Source organism: Protopterus annectens, chromosome 1.part0 (assembly GCF_019279795.1).
Source record: "Protopterus annectens isolate FY-2018-M chromosome 1.part0, PAN1.0, whole genome shotgun sequence".
Taxonomy (NCBI): Eukaryota; Metazoa; Chordata; order Ceratodontiformes; family Protopteridae; genus Protopterus; species Protopterus annectens.
The window spans coordinates 1657183254-1657207756 of record NC_056725.1 but is presented as its reverse complement, the minus strand read 5'-3'; positions in this window follow the sequence as shown (position 1 = coordinate 1657207756).

Here is a 24503-nt window from a genome sequence, read left to right as displayed (position 1 = left end):
CCTCATCATGGGCATCATCCAGGTCATAGATGATGCCACTCTCAATCTTAGTACATGTGGCACCTCATCAGTGTACCCATATGGTCACACAATTCTTTCCCTTTCCTGTCAAAGACCACATCAAGCCCTGACACAGCAAGTCAACATAGTGGATGCTGGCAATGGTCATGTCATAATAACATGATCCTACCATTGGCAGATGTGACCCAGCCTCCAAGAATATATGGCTAACAAGTTTACCGCCTGTAACCCTACCTGTATTATAGTGCTACAGTCACCTGCCATTGTGTCCCCCTCTCCTGTGCAAATGATGATGACTGTGCCCTTTTCCCTTCCTAATCTGTGTAGATATGGTCATATCTGATGCACAGCACAGACAGTCTATGCACTGCCCTACTCAGCTTGGGCATAGTAATGCATGTATAATTTTTTTCAGTGTTGTCTCTGTCATAGGACATGGTTGTGGATATGTCTTGACTGTGGTATTGTTGCTGCGTGTTCCTCCCCTGACTGCCTTACGTCTCAACTATCCAGAAATTCATACATTGTCAAGATTTTTGCCTCGTGTTGCCACATGTTTTTAGTCTCAGACTATCCCTCATAACATTTGTAGTTTTCTGGCAAAATCCATGAGGAATGAAATTATTTAAACAGTAATTTGAGTTTCAAACTTTATATCCTTTAGAAAACTCCAGCTAATGCAAAATCATTTATTCTATCTGCTTTCTAATTTTATAAGAGCAGTATTTAAATCTTTCCCTGATTTGGGGATTTTGCCCTTAGAGGTTGAAAAGTATGCTCTCCACCCTGCCATTTTGTTACAGCTATTAGTGGTTTGGCAGGCCTGCCATGATGTTCAACTGCATTTCCATTTTCCTCTGCAATGCAGTGTTGTAGATCTTCTCAAAGACAACAGACATTTTGATGCATATGTCTGGACTATATTTAGGTGTTCCAGCTCCTTCTACGGTGTCTAGAAATCAGAAGTGTTCCTTCAGCATTCTGAATAAATGCTCCACTGTGTTTCATGTTTCCTTATGGGATGTGTTACAGGCCATTGCCTACATGATCTGGAGGCTGCATATTGATGTCAGCAACCAAGATGCTGGAAATATCCTGCATTAACTACAACATGCAAAAACAACATATTATATGTGCTATTCTCCCTGCATGAGTGGTACTTGTGTGCACATATCTGTCTATGTAGCATGTGCATGCATCTAGCATTCAGGTGACCCTGGGAGAAGTTATCTTACAGGAACTGTTGACATTGGATGGGTATGAGCCAAATGTGTGAACTGTGTGAACTCCTCATATGGCAGGCAGATGCATTATAAATAACACCCTGAATAATGCACACCACTTGGAATTTCATGAGGTAGAATCCTTTCCTGATAATATACTGCAGACTCTTCAGAGAGGGTGGGGCCTTGATAACAACATGGGTACAATCTTTGATGCCCTGGACCTCAAAGAAGCAGGTTATATCACAAAAGGCCTGCATGGTGTTGTTTCTTTCTTCTGTAGTTCCGAGGAACCATATATATTCCACCACATGCTGTATCATAATGTCTTCGAAATTGTTTAGATTTCATGAGCCTGATGCGTGCGATACCCTTAACATGTCACCTGTAGATCACTGAAAGGTTCCTGTAGCTAATTTGGTTAAGGCTACGCAAACATTTGTATTCACAAGAAAGGGCACACCACACATTTCTCTTTCAGTTCAGCTTGTTGGAGACAAAGTTCAACTAGTTGCCTTGCATCATCCCTGTATCCACTCAAAAATGACCTACTATCTGCTGATATTTGAGCTAGTGGTATGTCAAATGCTGTCTGTACTTTCTCCATTAGAGATCATGACACATGAAATTACCAGCATTAGCTGTGACAGCAGCTCCCAATTTATGCTGCTGTGCTATGGATACTGATTTTCCCAGCATATCATAGCATAGCTCCTGTCATGTACATCATGAATCCTAACATTCAAAATGGGTATGCACCTCTGAGCAACAAAGCAATTTTATATGCTTCTGATTCAGCCTCCATTTTTGGTACATTTTCATAATCTATTAGATTGATTTGTATGAGCTCCTAATCTGCATGGCATTATGCCCTCATTAGCATGAACTACATAACAAACTATCTCTCAAAATCACCCACACCCTGCAAATGGCTGCAAACCATACTATTTTGTTCAGCACAATATGCTAACCATCTATGGATTCCAGCCTATATCTATGTGTGCTGGTGAAAATGGGTTTGTTTTAACATGGAGTTACTCCTACACCCTCTTATTTGCTATGGCAAATATAGACTGGAATTCAAAAAGTGTTTCCATGAGTAGCAAGCCTTACCACAAGTGGCTTCCTCCTGGTGATAACCTTTTCTGATTCAGAGTGTGGCCCACCTCAGTGATTTTCTGCTAGCAGGAGCATCAGAAGTGCTGATAATCCTACTGGCCATGGTACATGATAATAAGGCAATTTGTTGGAAAGAATAATACTAATTAGCCCTTTGGCCTCCTCCAGCCATGCCTGTGGCTGCTGATTTATGCAGAAAAGCAATCTGGAGAATCACTTGGTTGCATAAATTATCACAGTTCATGGAAAAATGTATTACCACTAAAAGACAGCAGTCATTCATTGACTTAAATGGAAGAAATCACCCTGTAAGTAAGTTTAGAGAGGTTTCATAAGAGACATCAGGGTGTGAAAGTGTCTGCGTGTATTTTTGCCTTGGTGGTCATAATGGGGGTATTAAGTAAGGGACTGACAGTGTGGATGTGTGTGTCACAACATGTTTGTAGGTCGATAGATGAGTGTGTCCATGAGCCTGATTGATTGTGTGTCGAGTGGATATGTGTGTGTGTGTGTGTGTGTGTGTGTGTGTGTGTGTGTGTGTGTGTGTGTGTGTGTGTGTGTGTGTGTGTGTGTGTGTGTGTGTGTGTGTGTGTGTGTGTGTGTGTGTGTGTGTGCACATTGCAAACAGTATACACAACTGCTATAAGGGCTGTCAACAATAGTGGTAGAAAAATATAATTCAGAGACATAGTTAAAGCTGTCCCTGAATCGCACTTTTTAACATATTGCATAAACTGACATACCTGTGACAGGCGATTTATGTCTGTGCTAGTCATTTTTCTGCATTACAGTACCTAAAGGAAGTATACCTTTTTTTTTTTTTTACAAAAAAAAAAAATAATAAATAACAATGAAGCATCTGTTACCCTAAGGGACTTGTGTTGCTCACATTCCTGTTTACTTCAACAAAATAATCTCCAGTTCCTGAAAATGATTTCATAATTCATTATCAAGTTTCATCAGGATTTCCAGACTTGTCTAATATTCAGTTCAACATCTTTGTAACAGACCATACTACAAGTCCTGTTCCTAGTTTTTTTTTTCAAAAATGTGTGTTTTTTAAACTGTGAAAAAACTGATGAGTACAGCTAGCACACAGTCAAGCATCTAAGTGGCAATTTTCAGATCTGCTCAGAGTTAGTGCAGACTGGCACAAAATACACTGAACCGACCATTATCGCCAACATCCTGGCAGACAGGTTCAGTGCAAACTTCACCCCCCTCTCACCCCCAAAAGGGACAATAACCATACCAGAAGCATGTAGTGCCCCTGAAATTACAGACACTCAGGTTAAAACAGCCCTCTCCAAAGCCAAAAACACAGCATCAATGGGACCAGACGGTGTCCCAGGCTGCATCCTACATGATCTCAAAGATGAACTAACCCCTCACCTAAACACACTGTTCAAACTCAGCCTCTCCACAGGCTACATGCCCATAAAGTGGCGCACAGCAATGGTTATTCCATTCCACAAAGGTGGAGCCACAACAGACCCCGGGAACTATCGCCCTATAAGCCTGACTAGCTTGGTCTGCAAGGCTATGGAGCGCATCATCATGGATCTCATTAACAGAGACATTGGGAACCTCCAAACACTGGACCCTACCCAGTTCAGCTTTGTTAACGGGCAGATCATGCCTCCTAAACGTGGTAGAATTTTTGAGACAGTTACCCAAGGCTATAGACGAGGGAAAGGTGGTCCACCTAGCCTACCTAGACCTCGCAAAGGCCTTCAATACCATTCCCCATTCTGGTATTATAGACAAGCTCACCAGTCTGAACATAAACCCCTACATCACGAGATGGGTTGCCAACTGGCTCACGGACAGAACCCACATGGTAAGAGTTGTGGGTGCTAGTTCTAACTCTAAACCAGTTACAAGTGGCAATTCCCAGGGCTCAGTCCTAGGACCACTCCTGTTCGGCATATACTTCTCAGAGGTATAGACAAGCACAGGAGGTCTATGACTGACCAAGTTCACAGACGACTGCAAACTAGTGGCTATAATTGACTCTCCGGCTGAAACAGACATCCGCAAAAAGGGTCTCACTGAGACAGATACCTGGTGTCAAAACCATGGCCTCAAGCTAAATGCCAAAACGTGCATATTTATCCCCTTTGAAAAAAACAAAGTACCCACAAACTACGACATATATGGTAGCCCCTTGGTATACGAAACAGGAACACAAACACCGAATTGTTTGATGAAACTCTTTTAATTCTGGTACCTCGGCCTTCGCCTTCTCCTGGAATACATTTTACAAAGTCAAACACCACCCCTTTTATAATACATCTAATTGCATTATTGGTACACCAACCTTTATTCAATAATTTAATTAATTATTAACCCAACCATGTAATTGCATCTAAAAAATGCTGACTTCACTTACTTTCATGATTTCTGACTTCATTAAATATACTATCAAATATATATGAACATTTTTATGTGAACATTTTTATATTTTCATATAAACATTTTTATGTTTTTATATAAACATTTTAATCCACCTAAACTATTATTAATAAATAACCACATTTCTAGATGTTATTATATTTATTGTTAAAACATCTATTATTGAAAAATTCAGACTGCATATATTTAACACTGAATTCTTTCTAAGAAATTGATTTTTTCTAGAAAATATATGGAAACATTCAATTTAGATTTCCATGTTCATTCCATTGGGAAACAAAGTCTTGTAATTAAGAATAAGCCAAAACGTACATATTTATCCCCTTTGTAAAAAACAAAGTACCCACAAACTACGACATATATGGTAGCCCCCTAAATACAGAAGATGTAATAAGGGATCTGGGTACCCAAGTAGATAGTAATCTCTCCTTTTATAATCACATTGCCAAAGTGGTTAGAAAATCCTTCTATGTGGCCCACCTAATCACAAAATGGTTTGCATCCAGATCAAAAGAGGTCATTGTACCCCCCTATGTATCACTCATCAGACCCATCATAGAGTACAATGCCCCATTTAGGATGTACCTTAAAAGACACCTGCAACAGCTGGAAAGACCACAGAGGTACCTCGCCAAGAGGATCACTGGCCTCAAACAGATGCCCTATGCAGCTCGACTGAAGAAACTCTAGCTGTACTCGGTTGCATACCACCTACTCAGAGGTGATCTATGCCTGACATACAAGGCCATGTCCAACCCAGAATTGATGGACATGCTCCACCTAAAGAAAACCATATCCCCTTGAGCTACACACTCTAAGGATCTAAATCTCACCACAACAATAAATAGGACGTGCTGGAGGAATAAATTCCTGTCCCAGACACTTCCCATGCTCTGGAACAAGATTCAAATCTACATTAGGCAGAGCTCCTTGCTAACACTCTTCAAGAGAAACCTTGATGAGTGGATGGGAAATAGAAAGTTTACCCCGGGGATCAGTTCAATGGACAGAGGCACAGGGAACTAATCTAAGGGGGTTGCAAAAGCCAACACAATTCCGGCTAGGCTTATAAATGCCTTCAGGCAGATAGCCTAGTACCTACCTATGAACCTATGAACAAACTTCATTCAGTCAAGTTAAAGAAATGACAGACTTTCTTTCTGTTATGACAGCAATCTTTTATACTACCAAAATTCTGTGCTAAAATCTCTTGCCAAAATTCTTACTCTACATCTCTTGTTATTTTGTGCCAATGGAATCATTTTTTTCTTATTGCATTATTTCTTTCTTTCTGAAATAATAAAATTTTTATCCCTCTTCTAATCAATATCATTTATATTTTCCATATGCAATAATTACTGTGTCATTTTTCTTCATAGCACGGTAAATAAAGTTCTCACAAAGGCCCTGCCCATACTTTAGGAAAGCACAATTAAAAAGTTATCTCTCTGAAACTAGACTGAGAAACTGAAGATATCCTGGTACAGTGCATAAAGGGGAAGCATAACCTAAGTTAATATGTGCACAATTGCAAAACTCCCATGTGATGTCTAAACACATTTTAAAAATATTTTTATTCATTAATTCAAATACCAGTCCATAACCACAAATTTTACATCATCTCATTCATTTGCATATAACTATATATATATATATATATATATATATATATATATATATATATATATATATATACATATACATATGGATCTAGGACTGTTGAATGTAACTTCAACAGTCCAAATCCAACTTTACCAGACACACTTTAATGAAAGTGGTTTTACCGAAAAAGCACTTTTGCTAAAGTGCGTTAAGAAATAAAAAGAAAAAAAACAAGAAAAAAACATTTATGCGGGGGCTAGCCCACCCACTTTAATATTCTCACTCCAAGATCGCACTACAGTGTGGAAAAGGAAAACATTCCCTTATCCGGACCGTAGTACAATCTCCGCAACAGTTACTCCCCCACAACTCCCTCTACCTGCAGGTATACTTCCACGAGGAAGCAACTATTTCCAGCTCGGCTTAATCAGGTTAATTGGCTGAACATAGGACACTTCAGGACAGACTGGGAGTATTAAATGATGTGAAATGTAGTTTTGTTAGCATTTTGAAGTTGAAATTAGTTATTCTAATGATACTTTATAAATTACTTCAGCTACCATGTTAAGAGTTGAAATATTAACCCACATGCTGGAAGAAGAAAACATGTGAAAAGCTACGATAGCTTAAGTTTTAGTTGAAATGCTCAAATGATAATGCTACAGTTTCAAAATCAAAGCATAACTGGGTAAAGAGTAAATAATATAGGTGTGACAACCACTATGTACTGTAAAAGAGACAGTCAGTATAGATGTGATAAGAAACTGGTGATGTAAATATAGATGAGAAGGCATCAAGCATGGGGACAGCTTTTCTTTTAATGTTCAGGAATTGTTTTAATGGGCTTGTAATAAAATGTTTCTTAGAAATGAAAACAAGAAGTAGGAAAAATGTATAAACTCTGCCATTTCAGACAGTGATGTATTCGTTTTTATATAACATTTAAGCTGATCAACAAATCAAAGGCTGGACCTCGCATTCAAACATCTTACATATGAAAAGGATTACCAAAGCAGATCAATATTTTCCTGAAGGGAAAATTTTTCATACATCTCAAAAGAGTTTGTCTATAGTCTTCTCTTTTATTTGACATGGCAACCATATTAAAGACTTTCTGCTGATCCTTCATCAATCCTCTACATCCTAACAGGAGAAAACTTTTTCAGCAACCTTGTCTGCTCTTCCTGTAAGTGAACTGACAAATATTTTTGTTTGATTCCTTCAGTCACTTATAATAGGACCTGTGAGGCAGCAATGCTAACCACTGCACCACCGTGGCCGCCCTAGTCACTTATAATAGGACATGATCACCAAAAGTGGGACGGAGATCCTATACTCATACTTTTGCCAGCCCTCTGGACTCAAAGACCCACTCATTTTGTGAAGTGCAACTGGAGCTTAATAGGCCTGAAAACGTATTCATGATTATAGCCCTGCTTCTTGGAGATTTACATTTAAATATAGTAGACCATGCCTGGTCCACTGCACTCCTGTTGATATTTCTGAATTTAACTTTCTTCCATCTTCACAAGTCTTAGGCTTCTCCTGTTTGATAATGTCAATATACTATTATACATTTGAGTCAGCAATTTAATATTACATAAGAATAAGAATTTATCTAAGTTCAGCTCACAGTATGGTGAGATGTTTGTATTTAGCATATTAAAATAATTTTGTCCCTTGGCATCACTATCCCGCAAAACAAAAAAAAACAAAAAACAAAAAAAAAAACAAAACAAAATAAAAACAATCAAAAAAAAACAATGACATTTTAAAGCCAGTGGCACCATTTTTTTTGTAACAGCTATAGCACTTATGAATAAATTAAAATGTTAATAATACATTTGATAACAGAATTCATAAATCAGAATAACCGATACTGGAGGCCTCTATAAGCCAACAGCCCTCTAGACCCGCCAGTATGACAGACAGCCCACACTGCTTTGGTCTGTCCCATTCCAATCTCATGCTCCCTTTGGCAAAGCTTAAGTACTGTCCAAATGCAGCATTGATAACAGCTCACTTCCACATTCCTAAAAATTAGCCTGGCCCAGGAAAGGAAAAAGGGGATGAAGGGAGGGCACTTCAACAATCACCCACTAGGCTGCAGACATGAGCAGTTTGTTCCATCTCCATATTCCTGTCTTTGCAATATCTGACAACTAGGATAAAAACAGCCAAACTTGAACAAGGAATACTAATGTCCTTAATAACTTATAAAACTCTGTGACAACAGGAATATGTTCAATGACCACACTGTTATGCCCTAAGGTACATTATTGATATATGGAGGTTAATATGGACCTACGATGCATAAAAAGGGAAAGATGCCAAATTTAGATTAGACAAATCCCACCCTATATCATGCAGGCGAATGTCATTCCCCGTGTACCATACAGAATCTTTGTCTGAAAATTCCAGTACTCAATAACCTGGAAACCCAAATGAAAAGAAGCCTTTGATACTCTGTGAATTTCAACTTTTTGCACTATTTCTAGGGTAGCCAGCTTGCTAGTCACACCCCAAGACAACCTTGGTATCACCAGTGATTATGCTACACCCCAAGACAGCCTTGGTACCACCAGTGACTACACTACTAAACTGCCACTACATAAACATTGGAACATTGATTACTGGGTTTCTTAAGATCCTGTACAAGAGCCAGCACTTCAGAATCATAGCTATGCCATTGCCCTCTAAGTGGATTATAATAACCTGTGCCTGACCTAACTTGGTTAAGACTTGCTGCACCACTGGCAACATTTGGTCCCAAATCATAACACCAAAACCTTTCCAGGTAATGTTGGAGATGTTGGGATCCTGTCATGACTGTGAGCTTCCATGTCAAACCTTCACTGTGTCAGCTGACCACCAAACAAATGAATGGCCCAAACCCACTGGCAATAATTTAATTAAAAGAGAAATAAACAGATGGTGTAACAGACACCCCCTCCAATTAAAATAAAGCCTACAAACTGGCCCTCTATGGCTATGTCTGAGGCTTGACCCACATGAAAGGAATGGGATGAGAATCCAGGGCATGGGAGGCCTAGAATGACAAAAACTTTGTGAAAGCATGTATCTAAGTATTTGTGTACCATGGGTGTAACATTCAGAAAGAAAGAGCATAAAACACACATACGTGTCTAGCATTCCTACATACACAACAGACATCTATGTGTAACAGTAAAGCAAAGGCAATATGTACCTGTTTGTCTGTTACTTCTTTGTCTAGGGGAAGGTCCTGCTTAAAAAGAAAGCTCATCAATATGCATGGTCAAAAGTACTCCTCACAGCACACTGTTGTGGCACACGTTCCCAGCTTGCCGTTATCTAAGGCTACTGTCACATGTTCATATCTGGTTGGCACTATGCAATACATAAGAACATGATAAAACAAATTAAATCTAATGCATAATAGGAGATTATTTATGTTGGTAGAATACATATCACGGAGTCTTAGTAGCCCATCCCCAATTCCACCACCAAGAATGTACCCATCATGGCATGTTTTGTTTAAGAAAGGGTAGAGATATCTACAAAAAATAAGTAAATAAGATATTTTCATGATTATCTGAAGTTATAAAGCCTTGGCAAGAGTTTAAAACTGCAGTTAGTATTTCTGCCAGCAATCTGGAGAGTGAAGAAGATAAGATCAGATCAGATTAGATCATAGATGCCCTGTAGGTGCTTGCGTGATAAGTTATCCTGTGAGTATATCTTTATCCATTATTTAGAAGTATTAGCTTTTCCAGCATCTTTGTTTTACATTTATAGATACATTATTTTGTTATTATTCTGTGTCAGCAGAAAATATTTATCACGCACGCTTAATTATTGCAGCTTTGATAGAAACAAAGAGTCCTGAGAAACTTTGAATAGCTTGCATCCATAAGACAAACTGCTATCTGCAGAAGTTAAATCCTGAATTGAATAAAACAGGTGTCTGGGAATGAATGAATGAATCTCATAACTGGCTGCAGCATGAGACTTCTTAATTTCTAAGTTAAATCTAGATTGCATGTTGATGAAAGTCAAGAGCAAACATAGGTTCATAGGTGTGTAATAGGCTAATGCCCCTGGAGCCTTTACAATCCTAGCCCATAGGATTAACCTGGCATTTTACCACCCAACCTTACTTCCCAGTGTCTCTGTCAAGTAGATCCACTGGAGTGATCCCCAGGGAGAATTTTCCACTCAATTTCTCTTGAAGAGGGCCAGTGAGGTGCTCTGTTTGACATGTATGGGAAGTCTATTCCATAGCATGGGGAGTCTCTGGGTTATGAACCTGTCCCTCCAGCATGTTCTGTTGATTGTGGTAATGAGGTTGAGGTCTCTGGAGTGTGTGTTGTGGAGGGACTGGGATTTCTTTAGATGTAGCATTTCTAACAGAGCTGGGTCAGACATGGCTTTGTAAGTCAAGCAGAGATTGCCTCTAAGTAGGCGATATGAGACAGAGAACAGTTGGAGGTTTTTTGAGTCTGTCCATATAGGACAAGTGTTTAAGGCCTAGGATCCTCTTTGTGAGGTACTTTTGCAGCCTCTCCAGTTGTTGCAGGTGTTTAGTGAGGTACCTGCCAAATGGGGCATTGTACTCATTGACTGGCCTAATGAGGGAAGAGTAGAGGGAGACAATGACCTCTTTCTTCCTGGATGCAAAACCCTTAGTAATGAGATGTGCCACATAGAAGGACTTTCTGACCAGAGTGGCAATGTTGTGGTCAAAAGAGAGGTTGCGGTCAACCTGTGTTCCCAGATCTCTTATAACACCTTCTATGTTCAGTGGACTACCATCGATGTGGTAATTCCTGGAAACCGGGTTTTTTCCAAAGGGGATGACGACACATTTTTTTGGCATTGAACTTAAGGCCATGGTTCTGACAACAGTTGTTGGTCTCAGTGAGGCCTTTCTGTCAGATAAACATCACTTGGGGAGTTAATAATAGCTCCCAACTTGCAATCGTCTGCAACTTTGTCAGCCAGAGTCCCTTCACGTTGGCCTGGACTTCAGAGAAGTAGATATCAAACAGGAGAGGACCCAGGTCCAAACCTTGTGGGACTCCACTCGTGACTGGTCAGCAGTCTGACATGGAGTCAGCTACTTTCACACTGTGGGTTCTATCTGTGAGCCAGTTTGTAACCCACCTAGTGATATAGGGTTGATGCCTAGCTTTGTGAGTTTTTCTATGATTCCTGAGTGGGGAATGGTTTCAAATGCCTTGGCCAGATCAAGGTAGGCTGTATTTTTTATTTATTTATTAACATTTGTTGACCGGGAAAGTCCACTGGGTTAGAGATGCATTTTCAGTGGAGGCCCAGGGAGAAAAGCTCCACAAACAAATACAAAGAAAGACAATATTTAAAATCCAATTTAACAATATTACAGATATAACAGGAAGAAAAAAACATATTACAATTTACAAAAAAAATTTTTTTGTAGGATTTCATTAATCTGAAACTAGAAATATTTTACAATTAGCAGTAATGTTACATCATTACTTTCTTTGGTGAGATTCTTGTATCCAGTATAGTAAGAATACACTAGTAAATGTGAAGACTGGGTTTTGCAAAGATTTTGTCATTTTAGTATTTGGGGAAATATACTGTTTAAGGTGGTTTGCTTTTGAGGCAGGTGCATGATGGATTGTCTAGATAATGCGTTTTTAGGGCTACTTTAAAAGTTCTTGGGTGGTCAATTTGGATTATTTCAGATGGAAGGTTATTCCATAGCCTAGCTATGGCATGGGAGAACAGACATTGTCCTGCTCTTTTGTTGGGTTTAGTTACAGTAAGCATCAGTTTACAGGAAGATCTTAGTGTTCTAGTGGGGGTGTATGTAGAATTGAGTTAAGGGTAGGGCAGTCATTTGGTTTAGAAATTAGTTTGTGGGCTAAGGTCATTTGGGTGTATTGTAGATGGTAGGAAAGTTCTAGCCATCTTAGCTCGGTGATGGCATGGCAGTGATGAGAACAGTATGGTTTCCTAGAGGCGAATTTGGCTATTTTGCTGAAACAGAATTGTAATTTATTACAAAGGGTTGTATGCAGATTATTAAAAATGGCACTACCATGTAAAAGGGAGGGGATGAGTAGGGTATTGGCTAGTTTTATTTTGGTATATTTATCCAGGTAGAGTTTGTGGCGATATAGTTTACCTAGTTTGAAATGGGTTTTCTTTATTGCAGTTAGGATGTGTCGTTCATATGTGAGTTTATCATCTATTGTTAAACCTAGTCATTTGGCTGTTTTCAATAGTTAACTTTCTGTGCCGTCTTTAGCCAGGATTTTGAAGTCAATGTTGGGTAGTTTTGTTGAAAAAAGTAAAAGTTTAGATTTTTGGGGGTTTAGCATAAGTTCTACATCAATAAGCCATTTTTTCATAGATGTAACGGCCTATTGTGTAACTGTGAGGAGGTCTGAGAAATTTTTAAAGGTGGATATCAGTGTTGAATCATCGGCGTATTGGATGATATTCTGGATTAGGGGGGCTTTGAGCAGGTCATTGATGAAGACATTGAACAGTAGTGGACCTAAAATGGATCCTTGGGGTACTCCTATATTGTTAGGTTGGTAATGGGATTGTGCATTTAACCATTTTACTGATTGTTCCCTATACTGTAGGTAAGAGGTAAACCAGGTGAGGGATTTTGGGGAGAAACCTAGTGTTGATAGTTGGTTTACTAGCTTAGTCTGTGACACTGTGTCGAAAGCCTTGGATAGGTCTAGTAAGATTGCTGAGATTGGATAGCCTGCATCCAAGGCTTTGTTGACAGAGTCTGTGAAAGATAATAGGGCAGTAATGGTGCTATGCCCTGGCTGGAAATCGTGTTGGGTAGGGGATAGAAGAGCATTAGTTGAGAGCAGGCAAATCAAGGGATAGCTGAATGATAGCTGAATGGGTGGGGTCAATTTTTTTTTTTTTTTTTTTTTTTTTTGCCTTTCTGCCTACATAATAACTTTCTGTACCTAGATTGTTATTGTCAAATTAATTTGTACATTAATTTTTTTTTTGCATTTTCTCCCCAGGACTCATCTGAAAGGTTCTTTAGGCAGGCTGGACTAACTCCTAACCAAAACCAATAAATAAATAAATAAATAAATAAATAAAAGGGAAGGGTGCAGCCAAAAGGAGGAGTTTACACTAAACCCAGAAAACAAAATTAAATTAAATTTGCTGCCCTGCCTGGTGCCACCCTCAGAATGAGAGTCCAATCAAAATGAAGTGTAAAAAAAAGTATAAATACAATACCAATGCACATTGCATGAGCAGCTACTTAATATCTAGATGGAAAAAAAATAAAGGGAGGCATGAAAAAAAAAATGAATTTTTTTTAAATAATACATGGAATGCCAGTCAAAATCAATCAAGTATAAACAAGCAGCACTCAAACTCAACTACCTTCTCTTGCTACGCAGTTCTAAATATAAATTATATTCAGCTTCTTTATTACCAAACACATGCTGAAAGTAAGTACCTGTGATGCCCCCCCCCCCCAAAAATGTTTTTATATCCAGAACAGACCTGCCTGCTGATAACTATCTACTCTTGTCATGGGAAAAAACACATCAAACAAAAAAATGAAAAGCAAACAGAAACAAGCTCAAGATACATTGCTTAAATTATTACTGTACAGGTTATGGACCACAGGACACTTAAATATTGCTCTTATAAACCTATTCATTCTTTTGAAATCTGGACAGTTGGGAGGTATAGTTCAGCTGGGGCTGTCTGCACTGATTTACTTCTATGATGATTTGAACTTCATTTTTGAGTTTTTTTTTTTGCATTTTACAGCACAAACACTAAGACATCTGTTAAACAAACTTGGCATTAAAACTATACACCTTTTTTTTATTTTTTTTTTTTTTTTTTCCAGAAAACAAAAAACAAACAAAAACTTTTTCATTTCCATCAAAACATCAAAGTCTACTCACCCACTATTACAGTAAATATGCACAACACAAACAGTCAGTCCACCCACCATTATCAGTATGCAAAATCTCTGAGTAGTAAAAAAATCTCTAAATAATAAATCGTTAAAAAAAAATGTAATGAAGAGGTTTGCTGCTAGCAATCACCTTTATATTTCATGGTTTCATTGAAAAATAAAGTGTCTCAGTTCTCACCAACTGTCAACTACACAAAACAACTGGACAACAAACCCAGTAATGAGGAATACAGCCTCAAACATATTCAGTGAATTCAGTTCTTGCCACAAATTTAATAGTCATCTTATAAAAAAAAAAAAATTGCTATATAAAAAGGTTGTGTTACTATATATTTATTGCTAGAATAAAAAGTTGTTTTACTATGTATTTTGTCTTGTAAAAAAATGGGGACACCAGAACAAATCCACACAAACACAGAGATAAGATGCAGACTCAAACATTCAGAAAACTGAAGTCTGAAATTCAAATGCCTGTCAATTTTATTTAACATTTGTTAATCAGGACAGTCTGACTTGGAACAAAAAATTTTTTTCAACCACTGCACCATCAAATAAAAGCAAACCCACACAAACACAGGGATCAAGCATTAGCATTTTTACACACACACACAGATATTACACAGATCAGAGAGATCATATCAAAAAAAATCTGCATTTTTACAAAAATGGTGGTGTAGGGAACTCAAGTCTTTAACACCTGCAAACAGGGAAAACTTTTTTATTTTATTTGTTTTATGTTTATTTCTTTTTCATTTCAGTTGATGGTTGAGAGCTGTTTAATTAGTTGTGAGTGAACTCATTTTTCCAAGATTTTAGATAGAGGGAAGAGTATAGAGATAGGCCGATAGTTAGAAAGATCATGGGAGTTTCCCCCTTTGTGTAGTGGGGTAATGATGGATTTTTTCCATAGGAGAGGAATGTAAGATTCAGAGAGAGAGAGCGATTTATGAGAATGGTAACTGGATATGGTATTGAGCTAGCTGCTATTTACAGATATTCTGGGGGAAGATTATCTGCAGACAGTGAGCAAGGTTTGAGTTGTTTTAGGAATTTCAAGATCAGAGAGGTGGGTACAGGTTGAATAGTGAAGGAGTTGCCTGGTTGTGTAGTGGAGTAATCTGCAGGGGAGGGGGTGTGTTCTATTGGAGATGGGAAGTGCGTGTTTCAGCTGGATGGGCAGTCTTTGCGTAGCTTTTGGATGGTAGCGATGAAGTGGGTATTAAAATCTTGGGAGATTTCTTGCAGGCTTTTTCCGGGTGCAGGGGATGGGATTTGGATGGTGCTTGGGTTAAATAGAGAGGAGAAGGACTTCCAAAATTGTTTGGGATTGTTATACGAGGTGGATAGTTTAGCAGAGAAATCATCTTTTTTATCTTGTATTACTAGCTTTTTTGATTTGTTACGGACTTGTTTGTAGTGGAGTTCATTTTGTTGTGTTCTGTCTCTCAGCCATATTTTTCATGCTTTGTTTCTAAGAAACATAGTTTGTTTGGTTAGTTTTGTTAACCAAGGGGCATGGTTAGTTTTGGTTCATTTAGTACTCATAGGAGCTAGGCTATTGAGAGTATTTAAAAATAGTTTGTTGAAATAGTCTATGGCTTCATCTAAGGGGAGTATTTTAGTGGGTTCCAGTTTTGGGAGTTTAAGATATTTATAAATTTATCCTGGTCAAAGTGGGCAAGGTTCCTGGAGGTTTTATATGCGTGCATTTTGATTGCATGAGGGTGAGTCCTATAGGTATATGCTGGAAGGTGGTCACTTAATGTGTTTGGTAGGGTGCCTGAGTTGAATTAGTTTTGGGGATGTGTTACAAGTATCCAGTCTAAGGTTGATTCAGAGTCTGTTGCTAACCCATGAGTGGGGGTAGTGATGAGTTGGGTAAAACTGTGAAGGTTTATGCTGTTTACTGGACAAGGGGAGTTTAAGTTCAACCACTTAATATTGGTGTCTCCTAGAATTATAGTTTCATGCAGTATATTCTAGTTTAGCCAAGATAAAAAGTTTTCAAGTATATGGATATTGTGGCCTGGGGGAATATAAATTACTGCTATGCATATTTGTTTGTTACTGTTTGGGTGAAAGGATATGAGTAGTAGCTCAAGGTTACCAAAAGTGGGGATAGATGTATGAACCACCTTGCCTTCATTCACAGCTCTGGTGACTGACTCGAAGTCGACCAGGTTGAGCAGGCATGATCTGCCCATCACAAAACCAAACTGTATGGGATCCAGAGTTTGGAGATTCCTATATCCTTATTTATTAGGTCCATGATGTTGTGTTCCATAGCTTTGCATATCAGACTCATCAGGATAATGGGGCAATAGTTCCCAGGGTCTGTAGTCACTCCTCCTTTGTGGAGAGGGATGACTGTAGCAGTGCACCAGTTGGTAGGGACAAAGCCTGAGATGAGGCTGTGATTGAACGGGGCAGACAGGTGAGGTGCCAGTTCACTCTGTAGTTCATGTAGAACACAGCCAGGGATATTGTTAGGTCCCATAGAAGCTGTATTCTTGGCCTTGGACAGTGCTGTTTTAACCTGTGCAGCAGTAATACTGGGTGCCTGGCAATCTACTGATATTATGATTAGTCCTTTGGGGGGGAGAGAGGGGTAAAGTTGGCACTGAATCTATCAACAAGTATATTGGCAATATCTGTTGGCTCGGTATAGGAGGTACCATTGTGCAGTAGCTTAGAGTAAATCTGGGTATTGCCATGGAGATCCTTTGCATAACTATAAAAGGTCTTGTGGCTGTCTTTACTATCTGCTGCAATTCAGTTTTCATAGCTAGCTTTAGAGAATTTGATGAGGGATCTCAACTTTTTGTTGAGGCTGATAAGGGAGTTTTTCCAGTCTTGGGACTTCACCTTATTCCACATCAGTTTCCTCCTTCTGTTGTAGAGTTTTTTTTATGGCAGGGGACCACCAGCTTAGCTTCCTTTTTTTGGAGGAGAGAGTCTTGTTTCTATTGGGTATGGCGAGATCCATGCATTTGTGTATGTGTTCATACAGTGTATTGGTGTACAATTCGGCAATCATGCAACTATTCACCATTTGCATGGGTGCCATGAAGTTAGCCACCTCTGTTTTTAGGACCCCAATCTTAGCTTTGGGGAAGTTTTTCATGGTGGTTACCTTTTCGAGAGTGGGTGGGAGGGATGTGGATTTCCAAGGTGATTAGTTTGTGGTCAGATCTAACCAGGGAGGAATTGACTATTGGTGTAGAGCAACAGTCACTCATGTTAGTAATGATCAGGTCAAGACTGTTGCTATCTCTAGTGGGGATAAGAACGAGCTGGTCCAGGGCATTGGAATTAATGAATTTAAGGAAATGTTGGGCATTTGTATTGGTACATGAGTAGTTTTCCCACTTAATGGAGGGATAGCTGAAGTCGCCCAGTATGAGAGTGTTAGGTTGGACCCTAATATTCTCCAAAGTGCTTAGGAACGTGAAGTGTGAGTCTTGGGACATGGTTGGGGACCTATAGCAGGCTATGACCTGAATAGCTGTCTTACTCAATGTTAGCTGCATCTGAAGTATCTCTGATGCATTATGTTGGGCTACCAGTCTGGAGGTGTGTGCAACCTTTATAAATATGGAATGAGTGTTAGGTTAGATCCTAATATTCTCCAAGGTGCTTAGGAATGTGGAGTGTGTGTCTTGGGACATGGCTGGGGGCCTATAGCAGGCTACAACATGAATCGCTGTCTTACTCAATGTTAGCTGCACCTGAAGTATGCATTATGTTGGGCTACCAGTCTGGAGGTGTGTGCAACCTTTATAAATAAGGAAACATCATCACCTTTGAAGCTTTGGTCCAAGTTCTGTGGCCAAAAGGCGTGGGATGAGTTATAGCCTGGTAGTGCAGGGGTGCTTTTTGCTGCTTTGAACAGGTCTCTGTTACAGCACAAATGTCAATGTTCTCCATTTTAAGGAGTGATTTGAGCGAGTGCATTTTGAGATTTAGGCTTCTAGTGTTCAGCAGCATGACCCTCAGATTGCATTTGTTTGTAGCTGTTACAGTGGTAGTTTGGTCTTTGGAACAAGGCACTATAGGGGTGGCAGGAACCTTGGCCAGTATCCAGAAGCCCAGAGGTGACAGATGCAGGCCATCTCTGGCAAAGCATCGAGGTCTGTCAATCATGTCATCCCAGGAAGACAGATACTGGATCCCCTTAGAATATCACCAGAAACTTAGCCAATTATTAAAATCAATCATTTTCTGCTTGTACTGTGGTATTATTGTGGGTGATGTTAGTATGCTGCTCAGGGCTAGGGTCATACCCGTTTGGGCTACATAATCCAAGAGCTCCTCCATGTCTCTTTTCATGTAGTCCAGGGAGGTACATCTCAGGTCATTCATACCCAGATGTACAATGACAGAGTCACGTTTGTACCTGTTGTTGAGGGACCTGAGTGCGTGCCTTATGTGGCGGATCCTGGCAGCTGACAAGCAGATGACTATTACTTTCTCCTTATTCAACCTAGTGGGTGGGATGTCAGTGTGCCTCGCTATCGAGTCACCTATGACTAGTGTGGTGGGCATGATGTTTTGATTTAGGGGCTTTGGTTGAGTGGCACACTGTTTAGGAGAGTTATGTGTCTCATGATTAGTGTTGTGTTGTGGTGGTCAAGTTCGTTTCTGCCTTGGAGGTCTCTGCTGTCATTACATATTGTAATGCTGAAGTTATTGTTTGACATTAGAAGTCATGATTAGTGGGGGTCATGTAAGTGTTGGAGCAACCATGCATTGCTAGGGTTTCCGAACTATGTTGGTGTTCTCATCTAATGTCATCAGTGACAGCATCTTTGCAAATATTTCATGTTATAAAAACACTGTGAAACAGAGTGATAAGGGCTGTCTCTGTGGCCCAGAGGGATGGATCACTAACACTGACTCAAGTGACCTGAGTTGTATTTGTGATTCTGTCATTCATCTGTGAATGCTGGGAAATATAATGGTGTTTTAGCACCTTGCCTCTCTTGAAGGGGGAGATACTAAACATGAGATGACAGTCCCAGTGGTGAAACCATGAGGTATTCATCCTAAATTTATAAATACTGGGACAATCCCAATAGATGTTCTCAGCATTAATGGCTTTGTACTACTGCACATTAAACATGAGGGTGGTGAATATGTAGGACATAAAAAAATCCCAACACCTGCAAGTATGACATTGCACTGCAGTGCCTCAATCATCTCTTAAAAACGGCAAAAAAGTATCAGAACAGGTACTAGGGATCAGCAGTAACTTTTAGTAGGACAGGCAATTGTGGCAGCCAATGGTCAGCTGCATAGGGCCAAACATAAATAAAAATTAGGCTGATAAGGAATGTACTGCTAAGAATGTGAACATCAGTGCCATTTCAATTTAAAGGACCTCTAGTGAACTAAAACTGCCAACTTAGTGTCAGTGGCTCAGCAGGCAGCACTAATGCCCACAGTGCAGGAAACTCCCAGAGGAATTTGGACTCTATTCCCTTACCAGGGTTTTGGGTCAGTTTTACATTACTGACTCTACAGTGTAACACAAGGGGTTGTGTTATTCATGAGTGTGCTATCCTTCAAATAAGATGTTATTCAAAAGGTCCTATCTGCCCGTGTTTGTCCTAACTAAAGAAGATGTAAAAGATTGAAAAGAAAAGCTGTCTTTATAAAAAAAAAGTCTACAGATATATAAATAATCTAATTTACAAACAATATAAACATGCTTACAATTATTTTTTATGTATTTACAGACTGTGTACATTTTTTTCCATTTTGAACCTTAATCCCCACCCTTTAATCAACATCCAGTACTTTTTTGTAAAAATTCCCACAACATCGTCCACTCCGGTGGCATGGGGGAATAAAGCCCTGATAATGAGCCAGCCAACCTAGGTTTGATTAACAGTTCAGGTGACTGACAGAGTGGTTGGGAGGGATGGATGTCAACATCTTTGGAAGGGTGGGCAGTCTTGTGGGCATCTACATCAATCGTTAGTTGAAGATGGGGGCATTGCTGTTGGAAGGTATGTTCCAAAGGGAGGAAAGGGTGGAGACATGGCTGAGCTGTCACAGAAATTGAGGAGGAACAATATGCTGGATGTCTCCTTTGTATGAACACCTCTTGGATCCAACCACCAGGTCCATAAGGAAGGGGGAAGTGAGAAACAGGGTAGTTCAAAACTGTAACCCCCAGGAGATGGATATCAACTACCTCCAGGACATTCTTAAGATCCTTGCTGGTCCCAGCTCAATTTGGGCATTTGACTAGGGGCTGAATGGATTGTTAGTAGACCGAGTGAAGGATGTGGGACACTTGGACAGCTGTCAGAGTAACACAAGGGGAGAAAAAAGACACACACATACACACACACACACACACACACACACACACACACACACACACACACACACACACACACACATAGAAATTCCCACTCCATCCCATTTTTTATTAATTAAACCTTCCACTCACTTGGACTTCAATGAAAACCAAACACATAGAAAATATTGTCTGTCTGCACAATCTTCTTCCTCCTTATTTAATAAGCATAATATTCATACAATATATTGTCATTTTTATTTCCAAACTCCCTGTATTTGGCTACATTTTCATATTCTTTTCCCCATTTTGTCACCATCTCATATTTTAGGAAGGAGTGTTCCATTGTGGCCCTTCTTTACATATCTTACACTTCCTGTTACATCACTTCATCATTGAAGTAAAAGGCAATCTGTTAAGAGAAAGCCGCTATGAAACATACATGTACTCATTCACGTCCATATTTTTTTCTGTTCTTTTGTATATACTACTTCTGATATTTTCTACTACTTCCTTCCATGGGTCAATAAATAATCTCATTATGTCTTCATACCAACTCTTCTTTCTGTCAACTAGAGCACCAATTCCTATAGTCCATTATATCATTTGTTTGCAATATTCTGTCATCCATTATATTATTTGTTTGCAATATTCTATAATGTTTTTCAATGTATCACTCACTTTCTTTTGTTTATTCCATTAGATATCTCTTTATACATTTCCTTAACAATTTCTAGTATTATTATTACTCTATCACATTTCATAATCTACATTATCTATTACATATACATCCCCCCAAACAAAAAGGCTTTATTGATGTCAATCTTCCTTTCTCTTTCATATATTATATCTCTTTCTTTCTGGTGTTCAAGCCATGTTCCCCAAATAACTGAAAATATATATTTAATATTTTCCCATCTCACTTGTAAACATACATATCCCCAATGTAATGTAATTTCCCCCCAAAACAGAGCACAACACATACATTTTATTTCTGTATGATAAATCTTATATCTTGAGTACCTTACCTATTTCCTATCTATATTTTCTGCTCATTGACTTTTAATTTCATCTTAACTCCCAAACCTAAACCTAGCTCCCAACATGTCCATTTCCTTTTTTCAAAAATGTCCTCACTATTCTCATTACAAATCCATACTGCTTTTCTCTTTACTCTTTTTTAATCCAGCTGTACCTTCACCAGTTTTTATCAAAACCTTCTTCACCTTTGTCATATTTCTTACTGTAATTGCAAAGTCATTTGTAAAATTTTATAACAATGTAATGTTTTTCCTAAACTGCATTTGTAGCATCCATTTCTTCTTCTAATTTTCCTTGTGTGCTGTATTTATTATCCATTATTACACCTCTCAACTGTCCAGATTTTCACAGAATGTATGGATTTTTGCCTCATAGCTTTGGTTTGTTCCTCATAAAATTTGTGGTTTTCTGCCAAATCACTGGGATGAGCTTACGACTGAAGTCACTAAATAAGGACATATACTTGAGATTCAGACTTGAAAGCCTTCAGAAAATGCACGTTAACACATTTTATGTTATCCTAGTAAATTTCTAAGTTTAAAAGAGCAACATTTAAAATGTTTCTGAATTTTTGGGCCATTGTCCCCCCATTTTGTTAGGCTTTGTCCAGATTTCTTGCACCAAGAGGTTGAGAGCTATGTCCATTATTCTAATCTCTGTTGCTGCAAACACAATTGCTATTCCCATATGTGTTTCATTTTCTGTAGTCCATGCTACCATGCTACCTTCCTGTTCCACATTTGTCCAAGTTGCTTCCACTGTTCCTGTGTTTAAAACCTAACATCTTGTAAAAACATTATATCCAGTTTAACATTATTGTGCCATTTCACATTTGCCAACCACTTTTCATCGCTCTTGATGCTGTTAACAGTTAAAGATACCATGGAAATGTTAATCCTTTCCCTTCTTTGTGTCTTTTTTCCTTAAAATAATCTCCTTTCCTTTCCAGTCTGTAAGACTGTTCCCTGTTTATACAGTTCCTTCCTCTCCTATTCATCATTTTGTAGTACTTCATGTTTATTGTGTTGTTCTAATGCAACAGACTCTACTCTTACAAGGCTGGACAAAAATGCAGTGATGGTGAGTTGTTGCAAATGTGCTGTGATCTCTGACACCTCAATGGCCCTCAAGACACTCAAGACAAACATGTATGACTTTAACATGGTGGTGATCCATGTGGGTGTAAATAGATTGGCACAAAAATCCCTAAGGAATATATCGAGAAACATTTATGAACTCTCCATACATATTACAAATGCAAGAAAGACTCTGCACTGAGCAGACTCTAACTTTCATCATGAATGATGTCAAAGTACAAGGAAAATTTTATTTCAACAAGGGGATGTAGTATGTGTCAACATGGGATGATCTATACAGAGCCGTACTTGCTTTGCCAAGGGCAGTTTGTACCTCTCATTCCACATCTTCTGTATACTAGTTAAAGTCTTTGCTGCCCCTAAAGTGCCTTTTTAGGCAGAGCCCAGCTAATGGATCTTCCAATCTAAGAAATGCAACTAATAAAGCATCAGACAATATCAGTGTGGTGATGTCTAAGCTAGGAGTATAAAAAAATAGCCTGACTTTGAAGCCCTCCTGCATTTGGAGCAATTCATATGTGTATCATTACTTAAACCTGGTTTAAAGGTGCAAAAAACGCCTTCTCTATAGCAGGATTTTGCACCCACCATGCCAATAGATCTAATTGGAACTGTGGCAAAGTATACATATACATTAAATACCACATTACCCAAGGTAGATTCCCAGAGACCCACAAACTGAACTTACTAATATTTAACTTATTCAAATTAAAACCAACTACCAGATCATAGCACATTACAGAACCCCTTCAATAACCCATAAAACCATGTCCACTTCTTAAAAACATTGTATGAACTTCCAATAAACACACTATCAATTGTGCATGGAGACTTTAACTTCCTGTCAATAAATGGAGAGACATATACCTCAAATGCAGGCTATAACCAAAAAATTCCTCAGGTCCATCAACAAGATTCCCTGGATCAAATAATCAAATAGCATACTCGATGACAAAAGGTTTTTGACCTTGTCCTTACAAATATAGCATCTATATGCAGTATTGTTCTGGCATACCCACTACCTGTGAAGTCTGACCACAAATTGTTAACTTTTTCCTTCAAGATCCATAAATCAGTGGCTGTAAATATCACAGTATTCAAAGACTTCAAATAAACAAACTTCTTATCTTTCTATTATGAAGTCTCTAAGTTAAAGTATAACTGTAATCCTACAAAATGTTGATATGGCTAGTAGTTTAGTTATGCAAATAAATTTCAGAGTCATCTACAAACCTTTATAAATCTATCAGTTCCTACCAAAACTGAACACAAATGGAAGGCCAAAAGCAATCCAGCATGTTGGTCCACATGTATAAATAAACAAAACAATTCAACATCAAAAGGTTATCCAAGGTTCTAAGAAATACCTTCAAGAAAGCAAAGGCTTCTTGTGAATTTAAGCTGACATCAGAAGCTAAGGGTAATTACAAATTCTTCTTTAGTTACTTCAGGAAGTTGAAAAATAACATCCAACATTTCTCTGAACTTACTCATAATGGCACTTCCTTCTCTGATCCATGGGAAAAAACAAATATACTAGCTAACTAATTTAGGGTAAATTTCACCAAAGCGATATCTATAGAAAACTAGCATACACCTAAAGACTTCAAACCTCCCTATCATCACAATGAGCACTTGCTAAAAATACTATCCAAACCAAAATACGCAAATACTGTGGGATCTGACAACATACCAGTTTGCCTGCTGAACAGTATTAAATATGCTTTAGT